This window comes from Schistocerca nitens, chromosome 4 (assembly GCF_023898315.1).
Source record: "Schistocerca nitens isolate TAMUIC-IGC-003100 chromosome 4, iqSchNite1.1, whole genome shotgun sequence".
Lineage (NCBI taxonomy): Eukaryota > Metazoa > Arthropoda > Insecta > Orthoptera > Acrididae > Schistocerca > Schistocerca nitens.
Window position 1 is genome coordinate 921,637,111 of NC_064617.1, and position 10,783 is coordinate 921,647,893.

Here is a 10,783-nt window from a genome sequence, read left to right on the forward strand (position 1 = left end):
AACACAAACCAAAATAAACCTATTTCCTGCCGTTGATCCTGGCAAAATTTCCATTATATATATATATATATGTTCCACAACCGTGGTACTTGATCGTCGGGAGTATGTGGCTGAGGGACTGCGTCAGCTTTCAGACAACACTACATACAAAGTTTGCCAAGGCGGAGCTTCAAGGAATCCTTAGAACCTTAGGCCCCCTACTAAACCTTTCACCTGACTCCATCAACCTCCTGACCCCACCAACAGCCCGCACCCCTACCTTTTACCTTCTTCCTAAAATTCACAAACCCAATCGTCCCGGCCGTCCCATTGTAGCTGGCTACCAAGCCCCCACAGAACGTATCTCTGCCTACGTAGATCAACACCTTCAACCCATTACATGCAGTCTCCCATCCTTCATCAAAGACACCAACCACTTTCTCGAACGCCTGGAATCCTTACCCAATCTGTTACCCCCGGAAACCATCCTTGTAACCATTGATGCCACTTCCTTATACACAAATATTCCGCACGTCCAGGGCCTCACTGCGATGGAGCACTTCTTTCACGCCGATCACCTGCCACCCTACCAAAAACCTCTTTCCTCATTACCTTAGCCAGCTTCATCCTGACCCACAACTTCTTCACTTTTGAAGGCCAGACATACCAACAATTAAAGGGAGCAGCCATGGGCACCAGGATGGCCCCCCTCGTACGCCAACCTATTCATGGGTCGCTTAGAGGAAGCCTTCTTCGTTACCCAGGCCTGCCAACCCAAAGTTTGGTACAGATTTATTGAATACATCTTCATGATCTGGACTCAGTGAAGAACAACTCCAGAATTTCCTCTCCGACCTCAACTCCTTTGGTTCCATCAGATTCACCTGGTCCTACTCCAAATCCCATGCCACTTTCCTTGACGTTGACCTCCACCTGTCCAATGGCCAGCTTCACACGTCCATCCACATCAAACCCACCAACAAGCAACAGTACCTCCATTATGACAGCTGCCACCCATTCCACGTCAAACGGTCCCTTCCCTACAGCCTAGGTCTTCGTGGCAAACGAATCTGCTCCAGTCCGGAATCCATGAACCATTACACCAACAACCTGAAAACAGCTTTCGCATCCCGCAACTACCCTCCCGACCTGGTACAGAAGCAAATAACCAGAGCCACTTCCTCATCCCCTCAAACCCAGAACCTCCCACTGAAGAACCACAAAAGTGCCCCACTTGTGACAGGATACTTTCCAGGACTGGATCAAACTCTGAATGTGGCTCTCCAGCAGGGATACGACTTCCTCAAATCCTGCCCTGAAATGAGATCCATCCTTCATGAAATCCTCCCCACTCCACCAAGAGTGTCTTTCCACCGTCCACCTAACCTTCGTAACCTGTTAGTTCATCCCTATGAAATCCCCAAACCACCTTCCCTACCCTCTGGCTCCTACCCTTGTAACCGCCCCCGGTGTAAAACCTGTCCCATGCACCCTCCCACCACCACCTTCTCCAGTCCTGTAACCCGGAAGGTGTACACGATCAAAGGCAGAGCCACATGTGAAAGCACCCACGTGATTTACCAACTGACCTGCCTACACTGTGAAGCTTTCTATGTGGGAATGACCAGCAACAAACTGTCCATTCGCATGAATGGACACAAGCAGACAGTGTTTGTTGGTAATGAGGATCACCCTGTGGCTAAGCATGCCTTGGTGCACGGCCAGCACATCTTGGCACAGTGTTACACCGTCCGGTTTATCTGGATACTTCCCACCAACACCAACCTGTCAGAACTCCGGAGATGGGAACTTGCCCTTCAGTATATCCTCTCTTCTCGTTATCCGCCAGGCCTCAATCTCCGCTAATTTCAATTTGCCGCCACTCATACCTCACCTGTCATTCAACATCATCTCTGCCTCTGTACTTCCGCCTCGACTGACATCTCTGCCCAAACTCTTTGCCTTTACAAATGTCTGCTTGTGTCTGTGTATGTGCGGATGGATATATATGTGTGCGTGTGTGCGCGTGCGCGTATACCTGTCCTTTTTTCCCCCTAAGGTAAGTCTTTCTGCTCCCGGGATTGGAATGACTCCTTACCCTCTCCCTTAAAACCCACATCCTTTCGTCTTTCCCTGTCCTTCCCTCTTTCCTGATGAGGCAACAGTTTGTTGCGAAAGCTTGAATTTTGTGTATGTTTGTGTTTGTTTGTGTGTCTATCGACCTGCCAGCACTTTCGTTCGGTAAGTCACATCATCTGTGTTTTTAGATGTATTTTTCCCACGTGGAATGTTTCCTTCTATTATATTCTTTTATTTATTTATGCATTTATTTTACCTGGCAAGATTATGGCCTTCAGGCCCTCTCTTACACCTAACCAGGCATACTCAGATTGAACGAATTTCAGTTTCTACAGAACATTAAGGACATATAACAGTATTAATGTTAAAGAAAAAAAATAGAGATTATAACAGTAGTACAATGATAATTATAACAAACAAAAATAATTATAACAATCAATAATAATAATAATAATAATAATAATTGCAGGCTCGGGAAAAGAATAGGCCTCCGGTATGTTCTGCCAGTCGTAAAAGGCGACGAAAGGAAAAAACCACTAATAGGGCCAACCCTTTTAGTGTGATTAGTTGGTTCAGGACTGAACTAAAGAAGCCTCGGACAAGCGCCATCATGGTTGGGTACGACGCTTGAACCCTATGCCCGCCCACAATGGTAACGACACTGCTAGCCAACTGGAAAATGATTTAAATCCAAATAGAGGTGTTTTGCAGGATATGCTTCCTGCAACCACCCTAGAAGGAAAACAAAGACAGAGGATGAGATGGTCAGATGAAGTTAATCGACACCTCATGTTCTGTTATTACCAAGCAACAAACCTAGGAACCAACACAACTGGATACAGATCACAAGTATACACAACATTTATTACCGATACCCAGAATTAAAATTTTTAACAGAACGACGACTAGCTGATCAGATCTGTGTAATAATCAAAAATAACAGGCTACCCCAGTCAGAATTAGAAAACATCAAACAAGTACAACAAATACTGGAACAAAATAATGTGCAATCACAAGAAGAAGAAGAAAAAAAAAATACAGTAATGGACTCAAACATCCCAGAGCAAACAAACAAAGAACAACACGCATCAATTAAACAATCAGAGGAAAACGAAATCTTAAGACAGCCACCAGAACAAGCACAAATAGAACACGAAGTGACACATGCTAGATATAGAAGAAAAATTTCAGCTGACACAGAGAATACAAAGACACAAATACAGACATTAGACCATTCTTGCATAGACCGCCAAATAACCCACAAGTCGAAACAACAATAAAAACTATCAACACAATCATACACAACAAAATAAATGAAAACACAACTATGGAAGAGTTACAACTACTGGTTTATATAGGAGCACTCATTACAGTAAATATACACACTAGGCAGAGATCAGAACCAACCAACATACAGAAGAAACCCACAAAACCATCATAGCAACACAGAATAGAAAAAATGAGAAAAGACATCGGCCAGCTAACACAATTTATAAGAAATGAAATGTCAGAAAAAAAACGAAAAAGGTTAGGTAAAATCTCACAAGAAGAAGCGATAGAGCAATTAGATGGAAAGAAGCAGAAATTACAAGCATTGGCCAAAGGACTTAGAAGATACAAAAAGAGTGAAAATAGAAGGAAACAAAACCAAACATTCAACACAAACCAAAAGAAATTTTACCAGACAATAGATAACACACACATTAAAATAGACAATCCACCAAACATAACAGACATGGAACACTTCTGGAGCAACATATGGTCAAACCAGGTACAACATAACAGGCATGCACGGTGGATACAAGCAGAAACAGACACATACAAGATGATACCACAAATGCCTGAGTTGATAAATTTTCCAACATGAAGTCACACAAGCAATTAATTCTACCCACAATTGGAAAGCCCCTGGAAAAAGATAAAATAGCAAATTTCTGGCTAAAGTAGTTCACCTCAACACATTCACATCTAACTAAATTATTTAACAGTTACATTGCAGACCCATACACATTCCCTGATACACTTACACAAGGAATAACTTATCTGAAACCTAAAGATCAAGCAGACACAGCAAACCCAGCTAAATATCGCCCCATAACATGCCTACCAACAATATACAAAATATTAACTTCAGTCATTACACAGAAATTTATGACACATACAACACAGAACAAAATTATAAATGAAGAACAAAATTATAAATGAAGAACAAAAAGGCTGTTGCAAAGGAGCACGAGGATGTAAAGAGCAACTGATAATAGATGCAGAGGTGACATATCAAGCTAAAACTAAACAATGGTCACTACACTATGCATACATTGATTACCAAAAAGCTTTTGATAGTGTACCCCCACTCATGGTTACTACAAATATTGGAAATATACAAAGTAGATCCTAAATTGATACAGTTCCTAAACATAGTAATGAAAAATTGGAAAACCACACTTAATATCCAAACAAATTCAAATAATATCACATCACAGCCAATACAGGTTAAGCGTGGAATATACCAAGGAGACTCATTGAGTCCTTTCTGGTTCTGCCTTGCTCTGAACCCACTATCCAACGTGCTAAATAATACAAATTATGGCTACAATATTACTGGAACATACCCACACATTTGCTATACATGGATCTAAAACTACTGGCAGCAACAAATCAACAACTCAACCAATTACTAAAGATAACAGAAGTATTCAGCAATGATATAAATATGGCTTTTGGAACAGACAAATGTAAGAAAAATAGCATAGTCAAGGGAAAACACACTAAACAAGAAGATTACACATTGGATAACCATAGCGACTGCATAGAAGCGATGGAAAAAACAGATGCCTATAAATATCTAGGATACAGACAAAAATAGGAATAGGTAATACAAATATTAAAGAACAACTAAAAGAAAAATATAGACAAAGACTAACAAAAATACTGAAAACAGAATTGACAGCAAGAAACAAGACAAAAGCTATAAATACTTATGCTATACCAATATTGACCTACTCATTTGGAGTAGCGAAATGGAGTAACACAGACCTAGAAGCACTCAATACACTTACACGATCACAATGCCACAAATATAGAATACATCACATACATTCAGCAACAGAAAGATTCACATTAAGCAGAAAGGAAGGAGGAAGGGGATTTATCGATATAAAAAACCTACGTTATGGACAGGTAGACAATTTAAGAAAATTCTTTATAGAACGAGCAGAAACTAGCAAAATACACAAAGCAATCACTCGTATAAATACGTCGGCTACACCACTACAATTTCATAACCACCTCTACAACCCTTTAGATCACATAACATCAACAGATACGAAGAAAGTAAATTGGAAAAAGAAAACACTACATGGCAAGCACCCGTATCATCTAGCACAGCCACACATCGATCAAGACGCATCCATCACATGGCTAAGAAAAGGCAATATATACAGTGAGACGGAAGGATTCATGATTGCAATACAGGATCAAACAATAAACACCAGATATTACAGCAAGCATATTATTAAAGATCCCAATACCACAACAGATAAATGCAGACTTTGCAAACAACAAATAGAAACAGTAGATCACATCACAAGCAGATGTACAATACTAGCAAATACAGAATACCCCAGAAGACATGACAATGTAGCAAAAATAATACATCAACAGCTTGCCTTACAACATAAACTTATAAAGCAACACGTTCCCACATACAAGTATGCACCACAAAATGTACTGGAGAATGATGAATACAAATTATACTGGAACAGAACCATTATAACAGATAAAACAACACCACATAACAAACCTGACATCATACTCACCAATAAAAAGAAGAAATTAACACAATTAATCGAAATATCCATACCCAATACACAAGAAAACAGGAGAAAAAATTGAAAAATACATTCAACTGGCTGAGGAAGTCAAGGACATGTGGCATCAGGATAAAGTTGACATTATACCAATTATACTATCAACTACAGGAGTCATACCACACAATATCCACCAGTACATCAATGCAATACAGCTACATCCAAACTCATATATACAACTACAAAAATCCGTAATTATTGATACATGTTCAAATACCCAAAAGTTCCTAAATGCAATTTAACATATACCGTACAGTTAAAAGGAAGTCACGCTTCATCAAGGTCCGCGTCACTTTCCATTTTTGACCAGACATAACGTCTGAGAAAAGAAAGAAATAATAATAATAATAATAATAGTAATGACTATGTATATGAAAGTAAACACATTTTTCTTTTATGAATGTCAGTCCTATTGCTAGTTGGGAATTTTCTTGTTATGTTCTTGCAGCTTGTGAGTTATTCCCATCGAGCAGAGACATAAGACAATAGAATGGGGTAAAAGAGATATAGAAGAGGTAGATAGGTTAGAGGAAGAGAAATAGAATGGTAAAATTCGAAGCTATGTTGGAGAGGAGAAAGAAAGAGATGAGAGGGGTACAACAATGGTGGCTATACCGTCCCTAATATGTAAGTTTTGAGTTCCCTCTTGAATGTTGAGTGGTTCTGGATAAGATGCAGATCACAGGGGAGCGCGTTCCATAGTCGTATGGCTGAGATGGAGAATGACACGGAGAAAGATTTTGTGTTATGTAAAGGTATAGCCAAGATGCTAGACGTATCTGATCTGGTATTGTGGTTGTGGAATGATAGGTGTTTAATGTGAGAAGATAAGTATTGGGGGCACCAGTGGCTAAGAAATCGATGAAGTAAGCACATCGTGTGGAGATCGTGTGCCTTATGTGGGCGTATCCAACCTAGCTGGGAGTATGAAGGACTGATAAGATCATACAACCATATATTGCACACATATCTAACGCAAGCATTCATCACTAGCTCGAGGCATCTCGAATTTTCACTATTTGTGCCGTGTTGAACTACATCACAGTAGTAAAGATTAGCCAAGAGTAGTTTTTGGACTAATTTTTGTTTAACATGGGTTAGAAATATTTTTCTAAATTTTTGAATTGCATGTAGGGAGGAGAGCAAGCTGTGACTGTTTGTTCTTCCCAGTTTTGGTGTTCATCCAAGATTATTCCAAGGTCTTTTACTGTTGTTTGGTATGGTAGTTGGGTACCATTGAGGAATATTTGAGGGACTGTTTCGCGAAAGTACCAACTGATTAACTTTGGATGAGATATAAGTATGACCTGGGATTTCTTGGGGGTTAGTTTCAGACCTAGGTTCTGTGCCCATCGAGAAACAGAGCAAAGATCTGCGTTCATACTTGCTACTGCATCAGCAATGTTCTTGGGGCTTGCACTTATACACAGTTGTATGTCGTCGGCATATAGATGGTAGTTGCAGGAGTGAATCACTGAAGAAATATCATTAATGTACAGTGAGAAGAGTAATGGACCAAGGATGGAGCCTTGGGGAACTCCAGAGCGCACGTTTTTCCATGATGACTTTTCCGACCCACAAATGACTTGTTGACTTCTGTTTTTGAGGTAGCTGTCGAACCAGTGTATTGCGCTGTTCGAGAAATTCAGCTGTTTCATTTTAATTAGTAATATATCAAAGTCAACTCTATCAAAAGCCTTGCTAAAGTCAAGCAGTGTTAGGTTGGTAGCTTCACGTCTGTCCATAGCATGTTTAATGTCATCAGTTACTTTGATTAATGCAGTTGCTGTACTATGGTGCTTTCGAAAGCCTGACTGATATTTGTCATGGATGTTATGAGTTTTGAGGTAATCTGTCAGCTGTTCATGGACGATGTATTCTAGGGCTTTAGATATTGTAGGTAGTATGCTGATCGGCCTGTAGTCACCTGGCGACTTAGGGTTGTCAGTCTTGGGTATAGGTTGAATTAAACTTTGCTTCCACTCAGTAGGATATGTACTACTGACAAGAGACAGGTTTATATACAATCTTTAAAAAGACCTTACTGCTGGGTTGGATGCCAGATATCCTATGTTATTGGTCTAGGCCAGTTCACTGACAGCACACACATCACAACTATGAATGTCGTTATCCATCCCTGGCTGTATAAACTGCTGTCTCACACTTTATACACTCCTAGGAGATTCATGGAAATATTGTAACAGCAACAGAACCTTTTCCTTGGACACCACTATCTTAAACTTGTTACTTTCCCTTGACTTGAAACACCACTTTATTTCCCAAAACATAGGGATTACAGTTTTATTTTGCTGAAGTATCTCCTTTATTTCATAAATCTATTCATCCTGATCCTGTAGTTTCCTAATGTCATGAAATAAGTGAATCTAAGTGAGAATTGCAGTCAGATCCGATCGGTGCCACAATCTTCGCCCAGCTGATGGTCTCCTGGGTTACTGTCACTACATTCAAAATATGACACAGCCCGTCAGTGACCATGTTGTCCTAATTCCCTTCCCTTCACATCCCCTTCCCCCTCCCCTCCCCTGACCACGAGTTGCTCTCCTACAGTAGCTCGTCTGTCTTAGACTTGCACTTGCAACCTACATTTTCAACTATTTGTTGGATTTATTCCAATCTCTGTCTTCCTCTACAGTTTAAGCCCCTACAGCTCCCTTTAGTACCAGGCAAGTTGTTCCCTGATGTTTTAACACATGCCGTGTCATCCTGTGCTTTCTTGTCAGTGTTTACCATATACTCTCTTTCTCACTGATTCTGTGGAAAGATGTACTGATTCCTTACATTTTCAGTCCACCTAATTTTCAACATTATTCTGAAGCACTATACCTCAAATTCTTCAATTCTCTTCTGTTCTGATTTTCCCACAGTCCATGTTTCACTACCTTAAAATGCCATGCTCCAAACGTACATTCTCAGAAATTTGTTCTTCAAATTAAGACCCACGTTTGACACCAGGAGACTTCTCTTGGCCAGGAATTCCCATTTTTTGCCAGTCTGCTTTCATGTCCTCTTTGCTCTGTCTGTCATGGGTTATTTTGCTACCTAGGTAGCAGGAGTCCTGAACTTTATCTATTTCTAGAGCATCAATTATGATAAGGTCCTCGTGTTGTCATTTCTGCTACTTGTCATTACTTTCATCTTTCTTCAATGTACTCTTGGTCCATATTCTGTACTCAATAAAATTCAAAACATCCTGTATTTCTTCTTCACTTTCACCGAGGATAACAATGTTGTCAGCATATATTATCATTGACACCCTTTTCCTTGAGTTTTAATCCCACTCTTGACCGTTTCTTTTCTTTTCCGTCATAGCTCGTTTGATGTGTAGATTGAAAAGTAGGGGCAAAAGACTACATCCCTATTGTACACCCTTTTTAATTCAAGCACTTTGTTCGTGGTCTTCCAGTCTTATTGTCCCTTGTTGGTTCTTGTACATATTGCATGTCACCTGTCTTTCCCTACAGCTTACCCCTATTTTTCTCAGAATTGTGAACATCGTGTACCATCTTACGTGTTGAAAGCTTTTTTCAGATCTACAAATCCTATTAATGTGTTTTGATTTATTTGTTCATTTTTTTTCCCCAGTCTTGCTTCCATTATCAACTGCAGTGTCATAACAGCCTCTCCGATTGCTGTCTAACAGATCCTCAATTTTCATTTGCATTCCTCTGTATGTTATTCTTGTCAGCAACTTAGATGCATGAGCTGTTGCACAGATTTTATGATAACTCTTGCCCTTGTAGGCTCTTGCTAGCTTCGGAACTGTGTGGATGATGTTTTTTCAAAAGTCTGATGGTATACCGCCAGTCTCATACATTCTACTCACCAACGCGAATTGATGGAATGCTGTCTATCCCTTCTGCTTTATTTGATCTGAAGTTGTCCAAAACGCTTTTAAATACTGATTCTAATACTGGTTCATCTCTCTCTCTTTCGTGTCGACTTTTGTTTCTTCTTCTGTCATGTCATCAAACAAGTCCTCCCTCTCATAGAAGCCATTAATGTAATCTTTCCACCTATCTGCTCTCTTCTCTGCATTCAACAGTGCAATTCCCATTGCACTCTTAACATTACTGCCCTTGCTTTTAATTTAATGTAAGGTTGTCTTAACATTTGTGTGTGCTGAGCCAGACCTCCTTACAGTTGTTTCTTTTTTGATTTGTGCACATTCTTCGTGTAGCCATATCACCTAGTTTCATTGCACTTCCTAAGTATTTTGGATCTCTGTATGGCTGAAGTTCTGTGAACATATTTGTACTTCCTTCGTTCGTCAATCAACTGAAGTATTTCTTATGTTACCCATTCACACTTACCTTCCTTATACTTTTGTTTTTCTTTCCAAGTTCTGCGATTGCCCGTTTTAGAGATGACCATTCCTCTTCAAATGCGCTGTCAATGTAGCTGTTCGTTATTGTAGTATCTATAGCCTCAGAGAACTTAGTGTCTCTCTTCATTCTTTAGTAGTTCCTTCTCCTTTCTTGATTGTTCTTTCTGACTAGTCTCGTGAACTTTAACCTACTCTTCATCATTACTAAATTATGATCTGAATCTATCTGCTCATATGGAGTGTGTAAATAAGGTTTCAAGACTGGTCGAGGAACACAAAATTTGTTTAATACTTTCATACATTGGACTAAAATTCGTCAAAATAGGTGGCTTGAGAATCCACACACCACTACCAACGAGATTTTCACTGCTGGTAAGATCCCTAGAACTCCTTAACCGGAATGCTGTTCAAAACCCTTGTTGAAGCCTTTTGAACTGCTGTGACGCTGTCAAACTGCTTCCCTTTCAGGTCTCTCTCCATCCGGGGGAACAAAAAGAAGTTACCGGGGGTG